The sequence below is a fragment of the Armigeres subalbatus genome, chromosome 2 (assembly GCF_024139115.2).
Source record: "Armigeres subalbatus isolate Guangzhou_Male chromosome 2, GZ_Asu_2, whole genome shotgun sequence".
NCBI lineage: Eukaryota > Metazoa > Arthropoda > Insecta > Diptera > Culicidae > Armigeres > Armigeres subalbatus.
In genome coordinates, this window is record NC_085140.1 from 198,082,518 (window position 1) to 198,097,685 (window position 15,168).

General features: G+C 41.5%; 1 protein-coding gene across 1 annotated transcript in view; it reads left to right on the top strand.

The window, feature by feature from the left end:
• The window catches only part of LOC134215720 (dendritic arbor reduction protein 1-like), a 428,212-nt gene that overhangs the window by 160,063 nt on the left and 252,981 nt on the right, over nt 1–15,168 (top strand). The window lies entirely within an intron of this gene.

The following is a 15,168-nucleotide window of genomic DNA, read 5'->3' on the forward strand; positions in this document are numbered from 1 at the left end:
ATTATTTTTACTGTGTAAATAAAATACATCCAAGGTGTAAGTCTGCTTTTTAATACAACGATATAAAATTAGCAATAATCACCGTGTTGTCACATGAAAGGCCACGAAAAGGAACCACGAATTACAATAATCCGTCAAATACACCAAGGGCCGTCTTACAAGAAACTTAGTTTTTTATTCAACACTGCAACCGACCGCGAAACATTTTGGTCAGATTTCGCTTAACATTGCATTCAATTCGCTTTACTCCAAAGCGAAGTCCACAAAGATCATAATCGCAACAAAGTAAAAATCATATAGATTTTACCAATGGTCAAATGTTGGAAATGTTAATTTCATTTGCAGAAACGTAGGTGAACATCGAGTAAGTTTTTCCAAAACGGTTGCCCTTTCTGGTCTCCGTTAAAATACTTCTTGGAGACGGTATATTCAGGATTACCACACGGACGATGCCGTTAGTTTGCTGGCAGTACATTGTCCTCCTTGATTATGGCGATATGCCTCGAGTATCGAAGGTGACGAGACTGCAGCTGTTGCAGATTTTCTGTGTACTAGCATTACCAGATCTAGTACAAATGCTTCTGGAAGAGATCCCAAACCAAACGATTTTAGGTGGTCTCCTTCCAATTGGATTCTGGAACCGCTTGAAAATTGTTTCCGACGAAGAAGTGTCCTGCATCTGATATTCTCCGGCATCTGAGCAGAGGCTGAAAATTGAGACACATCCGACTTCCGGCAACAAAGTTAGTAGATCCTTGTAGGCAACATTGTCACCGCAAGTTTTATTACTATCGGCGACATCAGCCTACAACATTCGGGTATTTGTTTACGATGAATTCTGTGGCGTTACGCAGATGCCTACCAACGTGAATAGTGCTGTCTTCGTCCACAAACGGTTTCAGCCGTATGAGTGATGCGGCATGTTTGCTATTCGCGGGTTTCGAATACTCCACAGTACATAAATGTTTCACTTGGCGTAAAACGACAAAGCCGGGCGTTTTGGAGTTGTATTGATGTATAGCTCTGAAAGGTGAGTTGTACGATGGACGATGAACATTGTGTTGACTAGTGGCTAATGTATGCAAAGATCCAGAACTGTGCAACTCTATGTGTTCTTTCAGGAGACGGGCCGTTTGGCCGTATACCGTTCTGCCGAATGCTATTTGGCCGAAACTTGTTTGGTCGAATATACCATTCGGCCGAATAGGACATTTGACCGAATAGGATATTTCTGGACCAACATTTGAAAAGGGTGTAACAGCTAAAATTTATTCCTTCTGATTCTTTGCCTACATATATAGCTATATTTGTGGACGAATAAATGTTGGCTGTTACGCCCTTTTCAAATGACCCTTCCCCGTTCTTTCGATAGTCGGATATAGTGGCAGCAGAATAAACTGAAATGGTGTAACTTGTTGTAGCGAGAGTAACAAGAAAATAAATCTCAACAGATATCTGCGGGTCCTCCTTAGCCGTGCGGTAAGACGCGCAGCTACAAAGCAAGACCATGCTGAGAGTGGCTGGGTTCGATTCCCGGTGCCGGTCTAGGCAGTTCTCGGATTGGAAATTGTCTCGACTTCCCTGGGCATAAAAGTATCATCGTGTTAGCCTCATGATATACGAATGCAAAAATGGTAACTTGGCTTAGAAACCTCGCAGTTAATAACTGTGGAAGTGCTTAATGAACAATAAGCTGCGAGGCGGCTCTGTCCCAGTGTGGGGATGTAATGTCAATAAGAAGAAGAATAAGAAGAAGATATATGCTTGAACATGGCGATCGTCCGAGCCGTGCAGACGTTGCGTGAGATTTCTCCTCAGGGGACAGTTAAATCCATGATGGACCATTGCATTACACAATGCAGAAAGTTGTCGATATCCGTTGTATTGAGACCATGATTTCGTATAGACCTTTTTCAGTTAACCCGACGAAACTTTTTCCATATCCCAGAAATTGCGTAAAGTGGCATCCAGTCGATCGTGAACAGTGGGGAAATAGCAGAACCGTGGAATGCAGGATGGACTACTCACGGAAGATCATCACTCAGAGAAATTTTCGTACCCTTTGGACCAAACAGGCCATTTGGGCGAAAAAGTCATTTGACCGAGTAGGCTATTTGGCCGAAAATACCGTTTGTTCGAGATGGCCTTTGATCGAAACAGGCCGAACAGGTCATGAAGCAGAAAGCACCGTTTGGTCGAATAAGTCCATTGGACGAAGAGGTCATTTGTCTGAACGGAACATACGACCTGCTCCTGCTACCGTCCTTAACAGTACCATCACGATTTTGGTAATACATTTTCTTGAGTTCTATTAACAACTCATTCAAATGCGATGGGGGCGAAACAGAGCAAGTTGCAGAAGCTGTCGAAAAGTAACAACACCCTAAAGCGGAGCCATTCGAAAACCGTGGCAGATGCTGAGTGGATTATATGGAATTTGCTAGGAGGGTAGTTATGTAATGTCGGTTCGTCAGTAAGTTAAGGTTAAGGTTGAGTAAGTCCAATTACTTGGGATCTCCAGTAGCCCTGCGAGCAAAGACGGAGGATTGCCAATCGGCGAGTTCGATTCTCAATCCAGTCTAGGATATTTTCGGGTTGGAAACTTTCTAGACACCCTGGATAAAGTGTATTCATGGTACTTGCCACACAAGACACATTTTCATGCAATAGCGGGCGTAGAAAAGCTTTCAATCAAGTTCCAATTGGAATGTAGAGCCATTGAAGAAAGTAAGAAAAGTCCAATTACTTCCAGCAGCACACATGTTCCACATCGGAGACTGCAACTCATATGCAACCGAATAACGTCACAATCAAGTTCCTGCGACCATTTTGGTTTGACATGTGCTGCACGGGTTGTGAGCGGAGATCGCCATTGCCAGCACACCAGGACATGCGCTTCTCAACAAAAAAGTCGTATCAAGAGCATTCGCCGTCATAAAGACATAAGCCGTTTGAGCAAGTCGCCTGATAACTCACCGGCTAGCCTCTTGCTTATCCCGTTTTCGTTATCTCCGTATTCTAAATAAAATTAATTAAAATACTCTCCTACGTTTCGGGCTTCCTCCTTTCACACCCGCTGAGACCGCCTACGCTGAAGCTGGTGTCCTTCCATTTCGTGGTCATGGGCATGCAGCTATTCCGTAAACCTGTCGTTGTTGCTTCCACTGCATCTGGAGAGTGGAGACCTCAACATCGCTCTCCTTATTCAAGGGCATCGGATTCTGCACACGATGGCTGGCGTCAGTGGCTACGATCCACAGGCATGGAGCGAGGAGCTGGCTGGAACGATCTACCCAGCCCCAACGACCTGCAAACTATTTTATTCCACCGTACCGGCCACATCAGACTCTCGTACAATTCGGGAGGGAGGCCCTATTGGACATAGTCGGTAGAGTCCATAACTCCGTTGACCATGTTAGTGCCCTCAATTCGAAAATTGACTCACCTGCTTCTTAAAAGATGGAAGGCTGCGCTGCCGTTAGTCAGTCCCGTCTGTACATTTTTTTTAGTTGCAGATGAGACTGACTTGCTGTTAGCGACACTTCGAATGCCTGCTTGGGCCTCCCAGGCATTTCAACCCTGGAACGGGACTTGCAAAGAGTACCTTCATCTGCTGCCAGTCAACTCACAAACTATCAAGATGCAGCCTGCAGCTTTTTCTGTGAAAGTATTGGTATACCAAATAAAATAGTCCGCATGATTTTTGTTTCACGAAGACAAGTGTCAAAACAAGAGGAAAGGAGCAGCGTCTTTGCAAATCTCGTCTCAGCTTCAACCCATCCACACACACAAAAAAAGCGTTCGTGAATGCGTGAACTATCGAGTTCACGGTGTATTTTATCGGGAACAACAGTCACGGATTCGGGAATTCAGTCACGTTTTCTGGAATGTACTGGAAAACGTGACTGGTGTTCCCGAATCCTTGAGTTACGTCACGGTGTATTTTTGCTGGTTCACGAATTCGGGAACGCTTTTTTTGCGTGCAAACACTCACCCCAGTGACCAGGCTACATGGGCCACAAAATCTCTTTTCAGTTGTTTCCACAATACGATCAGCAAGGTTGCGGAGGGGATGTTTAGTTCCTTCCAACTTCGTTTAATATTGCTTCATTCCAGTTGCCGTCAACCGACTATTTTCTGCTTAACATAAATTCGGAAAATATCGCTTTCAGAGTCTTAACGTGTTTTATCACGCTCTGTGTTTTTTTTAATGAGCGACCTAAAAAATATTTTTATTAAATTCTGCAGAAATTTTCTACTCTGGAAATTCATGAAAAACCCTTAAATCAGAAGTGTTCTTCGTCTTTTTAGTCGGTAATTGAACAATGTTTATACAAGTTCGAGTCCGACTGGCATTAGTGATTTTATTTTCGGTGAAGAGCGCGCTTTTTCCTTGGATCATCGGATTTTATTTACCATAACTGGCAACCCGGCCTGAGTTCAACTATGAGGGATTTCAATCTAGATGACATCACAGATTCGGTCAGTTTCAAAGTTTTATTAATAAAGTTATTTAAAAAAATATCTCCTACTAAATGAAACTCTTGTCCAAAACTTCTTCACACTTTCAACGTTCTGAGGCCCGGGAGCAAAATATACATTTGGTGGATTGTATAACATTTCACCGAAAACTATTCCGCGGAATTCATCTTCGCGGTTGAACATTTTGCGGATTAACATTTGGCGGTTTGTAACTTTCCGCGGTACCACATTTGGCGGTTTGTACCTTTTCCCCGAATGACTTTTGGCGGAACGTACCATTTCGCGGAATGCACCATTTCGTGGAATATTAATAATAATTGCCTTTGTTCATTCAGCATTCCCACAATTATTACCTGCGAGGTCTCTAAGCCAAGTTACCATTTTGTTTTGCATTCGTTTAACACGAGATTAACACGTTGAAACTTTCATAAAAAAAACCGAAAAAAAGTGTTTCGATAAATTTCCTAGACCGGGCCAGAAGCTGAACCCAGCCTCCTTCAGCATAGTCTTGCCTGGTAATCACGCATCTTCCCGCACGGCTAAGGAACGCATCCCAGAATATTTAGAAGTTGATTTCAAAATTTTAATTGTCCCTTATATCGGGCAGATACATCCATTTAAAGAAAACGTTACCCCTCCTTTCGCCTTGTACCTGGCAGACGCAATCATTTAAAGGAGGCATTATCAACTCTTTTCGCCTTATACCGGGCATAGGCATCCATTTAAAGAAGGCGTTACACCTCCCTTCGCCTTATACCGGGCAGACGCGTTCTTTTTAAGAAGGCATTATCAACTCCTTTCGCCTTATACCAGGCAGATGCATCCATTTGAAGAAAGCGTCCCTCCCTTCACATTATACCGGGCAGATCCATCCATTTAAAGAAGGCGTTGCCCCTGCCTTCACCTCATACCGGGCAGACGCATTCTTTTAAAGAAGGCATTATCAACTCCTTTCGCCTTATACCAGGCAGATGCATCCATTTAAAGAAGGCGTTACCCTTCCCTTCGCCTTATACCAGTCAGATGCATCCATTTAAAGAAGGCGTTACCCCTCCCTTCGCCTTATACCGGGCAGACGCGTTCTTTTTAAGAAGGCATTATCAACTCCTTTCGCCTTATACCAGGCAGATGCATCCATTTGAAGAAAGCGTCCCTCCCTTCACATTATACCGAACAAATGCATCCATTTAAAGAAGACGTAACCTCTCCCTTCGCCTTATATCGGGAAGACGTGTTACTTGAAAGAAAACATTTGCAACTCCTTTCGCCTTATAACGGGCCGTAGATATGGTGGGGTTTCAGGTTTTGAAACCCGCAACCCGAGTCGAACCCGTACCTGATGGGTTCGGGTTTGAAAAATTAGTACAATATCGGGTTCGGGTCGGGTACGGGTTTAAGAAATTAAATACTGAAAATTATTTTTCGTTTTTGTTAACTGTGAGGCTAGTTTGTTGTTTGGGCTTACATTTTTTTCAATTTAAAGAGAGAACCAGAAAATATCTAGTTTGATTTTTTTTCGGGGAAAAATTTTGTGCGGGCTTAAATAATTAAATTATGTTGGGTTCGGGTCGAGTACGGGTTTACGAATGCAAAAATTCTCGGGAACGCGTCGGGTTCGGGTTTGCATTAAATTCAAAAAATTGCCCCGGATTTCATGTAATCGAGCAGAAATCGGTAATTATTTGAATGATAATTATTCAAACTGAATTCCGCCAAATGGCATTCCGCGGAATGATTTTCGGTGAAAAGGTACATTCCGCGAAATGTCTTTCGGAAAAAAAGGTGCATTCCGCGAAATGTGTTTCGGAGAGTTGATACATTCCGCGGAATGTCGTGCCGCGAAATGGTTTTCGGCGAAATAGTATACAACCCATTTGGTGCCCGCCCCATTAGCTGCCGCCAAAGCCAACGGTCGACACATGGGAGTATAGACTAGCCCCTTTCTGAGACAGCTGTAACTCCTGAAGTCGAAAGTTAGTTTTGAACCGTGAATGCCAGGACATCGTTCGGTCAAACAACAATGAATGTAATAAGTGTGAAGGGATTAATGAATTTAGAAGGGACATATGGAATGAAAAGAGATAAATGAGAATGAGAATTGAAAAATAAAAATGAGTCGTCTTATTTCTCACTGTGAAATGCTAGATGTTAGAAGTAGCATGTTAGATATGATATATAAGATGACTTCGCGCTATTTAATTTTTACAGTGAGAAGTGAGAAATAAGGAGTATACCCTATCAATAGAACAGTCCTATAGAAATTCGGAAAATAATTATTTGAGCATTAGGAAAGTTAGAAATAGGTGATGAGAAGAGAGATGTCTCACTTCTCTCTCCCTATTTCTCAACATTCATATCTCAGTACTAACTTCGCACTTCTCACTAATTGATAATTATTAATCACTTCACACTTTTTACATTCACTATTGTTCAAACAAACGACATTTTTTGTCATATGACCCGTTCAGCATACTTAAATAACGGTAGTATGCTTCATTCAACCAAATGACTTCTTTGGCTACATTACCTTGTCGGTCTAACGACATTCTCGACCAGATGGCTGTTTCTGCCAAACGACCATATCGGCCAAACGGCATTTTCCGTCACAAGACCTATTCAACCACATGACTCGTTCGGTCAAACGATATTTTCGGTTGTATGATCAGTTTGACCAAATGCCATTTGTTTTTTCAATCAAAATAGCATATTCCGCCAACTACTTTACGGCCTAGTGGCCCTCGGCCAAATGGCTTTCGGTCGGATGATTTTCGGCTAAATGGCTCTTCCCCGCAACCAATCCTTTCTGCAATGATATCGTGACACGGACTCACCAGAACTGTTTTGGGATTCCAATACTTTTAAATTTCGTTGGCGACAACTAGTCGCCGCGATTCCATCGTTGGGTCGCTGCAAGCCATGTTCCATTTATGCTTCCATACCACGGGGACAGAATCGCAGTCGTCAAGCGATAGAATCGCGTCGCGATTATCTCGTAGCGTGTGCTTGGGGGAACCTTAATACTGATTTTGACCGTGCATCGGTACTGAAGTTCAAACATATTTTGCTTCTTCTTATGAGTTCCGAATTCGTTTTTGTACAGAGATCTGATTTCATTGCGTTCTACATTTCGGAATCTAAACTTTACACAGAGGTCTAATCACTCAGGGTTCAGCAGTTCCACCAAATTCGTATCCTCTTCTTCCCTAATTAATTCATATCGTTGGCTTCGAAACCAGCCTAACATTGAGTAACGTTTTTGTAATTGGGTCATCTAAAAGCAAATTATACTCGTTCCATACTCTTCCGACTATCACTCATAAGTATTAACAAGAATAGTAAGAACTAGAGCACAGTGGGGTAGATCTTACCCCTTGCACTACCAAAAAAGTGTCTACCCAGCATTACAGGCTCCGTGAACTGCCTGGCTAATTGTTTCACTCACAGGCCCTTTATCCCCTCGGCATGGGCCACGGTTGATCAAAGCGACGATGGATCGGGTAATGTGCGTAGTTCAAGTTTCAGGGGCATTCTCGAGTCCCTTCGAAACCCGCAGAGAGTTACGGCAAGGTGATGGTCTTTCGTGTCTGCTATTCAACATCGCTTTGGAAGGTGTAATACGAAGAGCAGGGATTAACACGAGTGGTACAATTTTCAATGAGTCCGTCCAGCTATTTGGCTTCGCCGACGACATAGATATTATGGCACGTAACTTTGAGAAGATGGAGGAAGCCTAGATCAGACTGAAGAGGGAAGCCAAGCGGATCGGACTAGTCATCAACACGTCGAAGACGAAGTACATGATAGGAAGAGGTTCAAGAGAAGACAATGTGAGCCACCCACCGCGAGTTGGCATCGGTGGTGACGAAATCGAGGTGGTTGAAGAATTTGTGTACTTGGGCTCACTGGTGACTGCCGAAAATTATACCAGCAGAGACATTCGGAGACGTATAGTGGCTGGAAATCGTACATACTTTGGACTCCGCAAGACGCTCCGATCGAATAGAGTTCGCCGCCGTACCAAACTGACAATCTACAAAACGCTCATTAGACCGGTAGTCCTCTACGGACACGAGACCTGGACGATGCTCGTGGAGGACCAACGCGCACTCGGAGTTTTCGAAAGGAAAGTGCTGCGTACCATCTATGGTGGGGTGCAGATGGTGGACGGTACGTGGAGGAGGAGAATGAACCTCGAGTTGCATCAGCTGTTGGGAGAACCATCCATCGTTCACACCGTGAAAATCGGACGACTGCGGTGGGCCGGGCACGTAGCCAGAATGTCGGACAATAACCCGGTGAAAATGGTTCTCGACAACGATCCGACGGGCACAAGAAGGCGAGGTGCGCAGCGGGCAAGGTGGTTCGATCAGGTGGAAGATGACTTGCGGACCCTCCGTAGACTGCGTGGCTGGCGACGTGTAGCCATGGACCGAGAATGGAGAAGACTCTTATATACCGCACAGGCCACTTCGGCCTTAGTCTGAATAAATAAATAAAAAATAATAATGGGTCGCCTGACACCTTGGGACTTGGGGTTAGAGACGTCATATTGTCAGTTTCAGTGTTGTACCGAGCTTGGCGATATGACCGGATTTACACCGTTACGCACTACTTCAGAGTATCCATATCCCAACGCTACGAGCAAACACGAATACATAATGTTAGCTGAATCTGTGTTATATTTTTAATATTTATTCTTTGTAATTTCTAAATATTTCGCGATTTTGAGTGTTTATGTGAATAATTCTTAATGGATTTTATAACAATGACTTTTCCTGCTGTCAAAAGATAGTTCCTTATTATCTTCTTCTTCTTATTGACATTACATCCTCACAATGGGACAGACCCGCCTCGCAGCTTAGTGTTCACTAAGCACTTCTACAGTTATTAACTGCGAGGTTTTCTAAGCCAGATTACCATTTTTGCATTCGTATATCTCATGAGACTAGCACGATGATACTTTTATGCACATGAAAGTCTTGCTTTGTAGCCGCGCGTCTTATCGCACGGCTAAGGAGGGCCCCTTAGAGTTCTTTATTATATTAATCATTAAATACACCCAGGAAATAATTATAACACCATCGCTGATTTCAATACAAAATAGTCATTGGTCATGATTAAAGATCAAAATCCCGATTTCCAGCAATTAGATTAATAACATGTTATAATTATTTCCATACACACTTGAAAACACTTTTTCCGTAACTCTCACGTAGCTTTTGCCTAGATGACAATGAACGAAACTTTTCGTTCTGATCTTGACGAATAGTTTGTAGAAAATGTTATGTTTTGTCAATTTCCAGTGCTATGTTTAGCTGTGATTATTTAATGTAAATTTTATTCGAGTTTCCAGTGATGTTATACTTTTTCGAGGAGTAAGAACATAAATCGTCCATTCCAGTCAGCGCCACCGATGATGCTCATACCGCGAACCTCTCATGACATAATCAAGATAACTGAAGCTGATATTTCCAAGAGCCGAGCCAAGATGTTTCTCATATTTCTCGAATGCCAGAATTGGACGCGCTTGACATTATGGAGCGCCAAAGAAGTTGCCATAAACAGCGCAGTTAAAGTGCATTTTCGCTGTCATCACCGTTTCTGATTCATATGCTCACTGACGGTTGCAAACAGACCCTGGTAGCAACTGACTGCACGGTGCTGGTTGTGGTGGTTTATTTTGAATTGTCAGGGGAATCGCCAACCAACCTACCAACCAGCTGGTCCGCACAAGAAGAGATAAGATGTGCAAGTCGAGCGAGCAGTCGGCGAGCCAACCATCTAACATGACGACACACACGCGAATTCCAACCATCCATCCAAGTAAATCATTAGCCCAGAGCTGCAGCACGTACCGCAGGGCTCTACTTCAGTTCAGCCAGTCTTCAGTCCCGAGGCAGCGGCCGGCCGGTGCAACATCGGTATCTCACGTTTTAGGCATTTAGCGATGAATTATATGAATTTAAATGACGACAGGCCTTCGCAGCCGCTGCTGCTGGCCTGAGAAATCGAGCGCGCGCATCGGGGAAATGATGTTTCATTGATTTCCAACCTGAATGCTGTGTACGAGGTGTCATGTGCATGTTTGCGCAGGATAATAATTGAGCGTGGCGAAGCTATTATTATTTAAAATAGATTAGCGAGATATAATACATTTAAACATTTGATATATGCTTTATTTAATTACAGAATTATAGCCGTAGACATTTAGGCCATTTAGAAAATATAATAAGCATTTTTTGATGAATTTGGACGATTACATTTTTCCTTGCACTTCGAATCGACAAATCAAACTTTTCGTCGAGCTTAAAAGTTTATATTTGTAATTCCACCCATTTATTTTTTTTTGTGATTTTTTTTCTATTTTTACTTACTAATATCTTTCAAATAACTTTGACTTTAAGTTATATTCTGAATTACTTCTTCTAATTATTATTTTCTTACTTTATCTTCTTCCTTTGTTTCTTGTTTGCTTGTATTTTTTGCAATTTTTTTTCACACGTTTTTAAGTTGAGACGAAAATAGCCATTTAAAACTCATAATCCCACAACGTGCAACGGTTAAGCCATGTCTTCCAGCAAAAATAAAACATCCGTTTATCCGCTTTCATCCAGGTAATTAGGATGGGAAATCCTCCGAAAGCCACAAACCTCACGGCGACGACGACGCAACAACGTTGTAAAAACAACGACGCGAAACCCTATAATTTACCGGCCGGGAACGGGGCAGCAACCGGCCGGGAAAGGGAATCACGAGGCAACTTAGCAACTTACAACGCGAAGCTCCTACGCACTTTCAACTTTAATAACACATAAACGACGTAGTTAATATGCATGCAAAGTTTTAAAACCAACAAAATTATCGAGCACTGGAGACTTCGTGGGGGAGTGCGACGAGGATACAAGTTGCAAAAAAACGAGGAATAATGTTCCGCGGAGAGTTGTTTTCCAACTTGGGCAGCGTTGATGCAAACGCGAACCTCCTCAACACGCTTAGGAATTTCGCGTAATTATTGAATGTTTGAAAATTGTTCGGTGAGGAATTTTAAACGTAAACCACAGCGACGACGACGACGACGTTGCAACAAATCGCAGATAATTTCATTTTCATAAATGTCCTATCCTGGCTTGAGCTTTTAGGAGCACTCTATTAGCATGGAGTTGTCTTGTCAATGCGTTATTGTTCGCCGTTGCCCGGTGAATCGATATACGTGTGCCGGGCGCATTCATATCGCGTATTTGCAATGGTAAATATATGCACACTTATTAGCTTCTTTAGCGCATTCCGCGAGCAGCAGCTGGTGATGCTTGCGAAAGAACGGACGGGGGGCCGCCGGATGTTAGCATTAGCTGGGCTTAAAAATGGATGCATTGTCGAAACATTTCATAGATTCATTTGCTACACAAACAATTTGTCATTTGAACCATTTTTGATAATCTCCAAATTATCCTAAAAAAATAATTTGAAAATTTTTAAAGAAAAGTGGACAAATAGGGAAAGAGGTCAAAAAATGCACAGAGGACAAAAACAAAATGCCTTTTCGATATACCCACATACATGTCGTAAGCGTTTAAGCTGGAAAGAGCAAAACTAAAGACCGTAAACCCCGTGTAAACCAGAATTCAGTGTATGAAAACAGTAGTCTATTAGTGAAACAAGCTCTGGAGAATGTTTTAGAGGTTTGCAAGAAATCCCGGAAGTCCTTTTTGTATTCTGGGATGATAAAAAAATTTGTGAAAAGCCGCAAATTCCATCCAATTTCACTGAAACTTTAACATGTTTTGAATAAAGTTCTATCATTCGAATATTGCACCACGCGTGTGGCCAGTTGCGTTTCACATTTTGCTGCTCGGTTTGCTAAATGTGGTGCTAGTGGATTTCATCGATGAAAGGCAGTGCTCCAAGTTACTAGTAAAAATTTACCTCTAAACCTACACATTTGAGTAATGACAGTTTGCTAGTTATTTGGTATAAACAAAAAATTGGCGCCCATTTTCTAGCGAGCGAGTAAAGTTTAACTATCAAACATTCAAATCTAATCATGCTCCGGTGCAGGGTTATTTTCAACCACAGAAAAGCAATCATCGAACTGTTAAATTTTACCTAAAACTAAACCAGTTCTTAGGATCGAAAATTTTGAACCGAAGTTCAGAAAACCCTCTAGTTGCTTTAAACCAAGAAATATACTCCTGAAAACTCGAAGGTTCAGCCCTATCGAATTTGTGTGGCCCCAAATAATATAATAAACTAGTCGACCCGGCAGACGTTGTCCTGCATAGTAGGCGAAAATGTGCGTTGTAAACTGTTCTGCACAATTTCCATACGAATCTAACTTTTAGTTTTGCTCGATTTACTCATCTTAATTCGTAATTTTTGCATTAGGAAATATCATATAAACCCGTCGGAAACTATAACGAATGTTTCTGCTGAAGAAATGAAAAAAATCTATCCAGCCGTTTTCGAGTTATGCGGATACGAACACAGACCATTTCATTTTTATATATAAGAAGATATAAATAATATACATCACTAGGGATCGCAATGTTTACTCAATCTTAGGAGCACAGGATAAACAACGAAAACAGATTCACCATGGGCTTGGTCTCATCGAACAGAAAAGTCGAAAGCCTGTACATTATATACAGCTACGTAGTTCAACGTCATCTTTTGTCATCATCATCAATTGAGCTGCACCTTTGAGTTTTTAAGTTATTTACGCGAGACGAATATGAACATATTGCTTTTGAGAAACCGATAACTTCCTTTGAAAACTGAACTCCAAAATAAACTTGTCTGATCATCGTGGTTTTCAATCGCAGAACAACGAAATACAAATCAATTGGTTGTATCGTTTAAATGTTAAACTAAATTGGTATCTAGTGTTATGGTTTTGATCTCACAAGAAACATTTTATATTGTAGGAATAATTTAAATATCTTATACCGTCCATTAAATCCATTTATCAGCTTCATAAATAGTAATACCAGAAAGCTGACCTTCAACATATCGATGTTGAACTTGCTAACAACCGCTTAGAACATGTGTTCCCAAAATGTGGGCCGCGACTCCCAGGGAGGTCGTGGGCTGATCAATGAAGGGTTGCGAAAGACGAATCTTGATTCACTTTTGTCCTTATTTTGTCCCACAAATCTATCACAGCCATTATATTTGGATCTATGTAGTAAATGGAGAATAGACTGGCCCAGGAAACAAAAAGTTGTCTAATTCCACGGGGCACCCCCCAGAATTGTGTCTTTGGGTGAGAAAATCAATCTCTCAAAATTTCAGCGCAACCGCTTGTTGCATAAGCTGGAGCATTTGATTTGAAGTTTGTATGGGGATTTAAGCCAAAATGTATAGGAAAGTACACCTCCGTCACTCATTCGATCTGGAAATTGGTTCTGATTGCTCGATTGACCTCAGAATTGCAAAAACGGCAGTTGGTATGCTACAGAACAATTTCACAGAGCATTGTATGATGATTAAATGAAATTTTATATAGGTTTCGGCTGATTGATGAACCCAAAAATACACAAATCAGCTCCTAATAAATCAGCCGAAAATTATATAAAAGTTCATTTAATCATCACGCAATGTTCTGTGAAATTGTTCTGTAGCATACCAACTGCCGTTTGTGCAATTCTGAGTTCAATCGAGCAATCAGAACCAATTTCCAGATCGAATGAGTGACGGAGGTGTATTTTCCTATACATTTTGGCTGAAATCCCCATACAAACTTCAAATCAAATGCGCCAGCTTATGCACCAAGCGATTGAGCTGAAATTTTCAGAGATTGATTTTCTCACCCAAAGACACAATTCTGGGGGGTGCCCCGTGGAATTCGACAACATTTTTTCTCCCCATAGTAATCTGGGCCAGTCTAATGGAGAACTATAAATTTTGACATTTTTTCAAATACAATGAAATCCAAACAATCCAAATTCAATCCAATTCCAATAAAAATCCAAGTCACATTCAATCCAATTCTAATCAACATCCAATCCTAATCCAATCTAAATCCAATCCAAATCCAGTCGAAATCTAATCCAAATCCGATCCACATCCATTCCAAATCCAATCCAATCAAAATCTAATCCAAATCCGATCCAAATCCGTTCCAAATCCAAATGCAATCAAATGCAATCCTAATCCAAATCTAATTCAAATCCAATCCAAATCCAATTCAAATTCATTCCAATCAAGTCCAACTCCAACCAAAATCTAATCCAAATCCTATCTAAATCAGTTCGAATTTCAAATAATTTCCAATCCATTCAAAGTAATATAATGGGGGGATATGAAGCAATTCATAATGGTTTGTACAATCTAACGCGAACTCATTTTTATCCAAATTCTAAAAGCCAATGTGGGAGGGTCGCAAGCAATATGCGATTCTGCTAGGTGGGTCGCATGTACAAATAGTTAGGGGACATTTGGCCTAGGATATGATATTTATCTAAAATTTTGCAGAGATATCATATACTTAAGTATATACCTATGTATATACTTATGACTTTGTGAATGCTGGCAACGTTTTTGAGCTTCGTGAATGTTGGATATCTCATCCAACGGGTAATTCCGCTACGACTACTAAGTCAGTGAACTCCAAAATAAACTTCGAGATAATATATTAAGCCTTCCAAACAACTTTGTATCATACAATAGATTTCCATATCTCTCCGATTT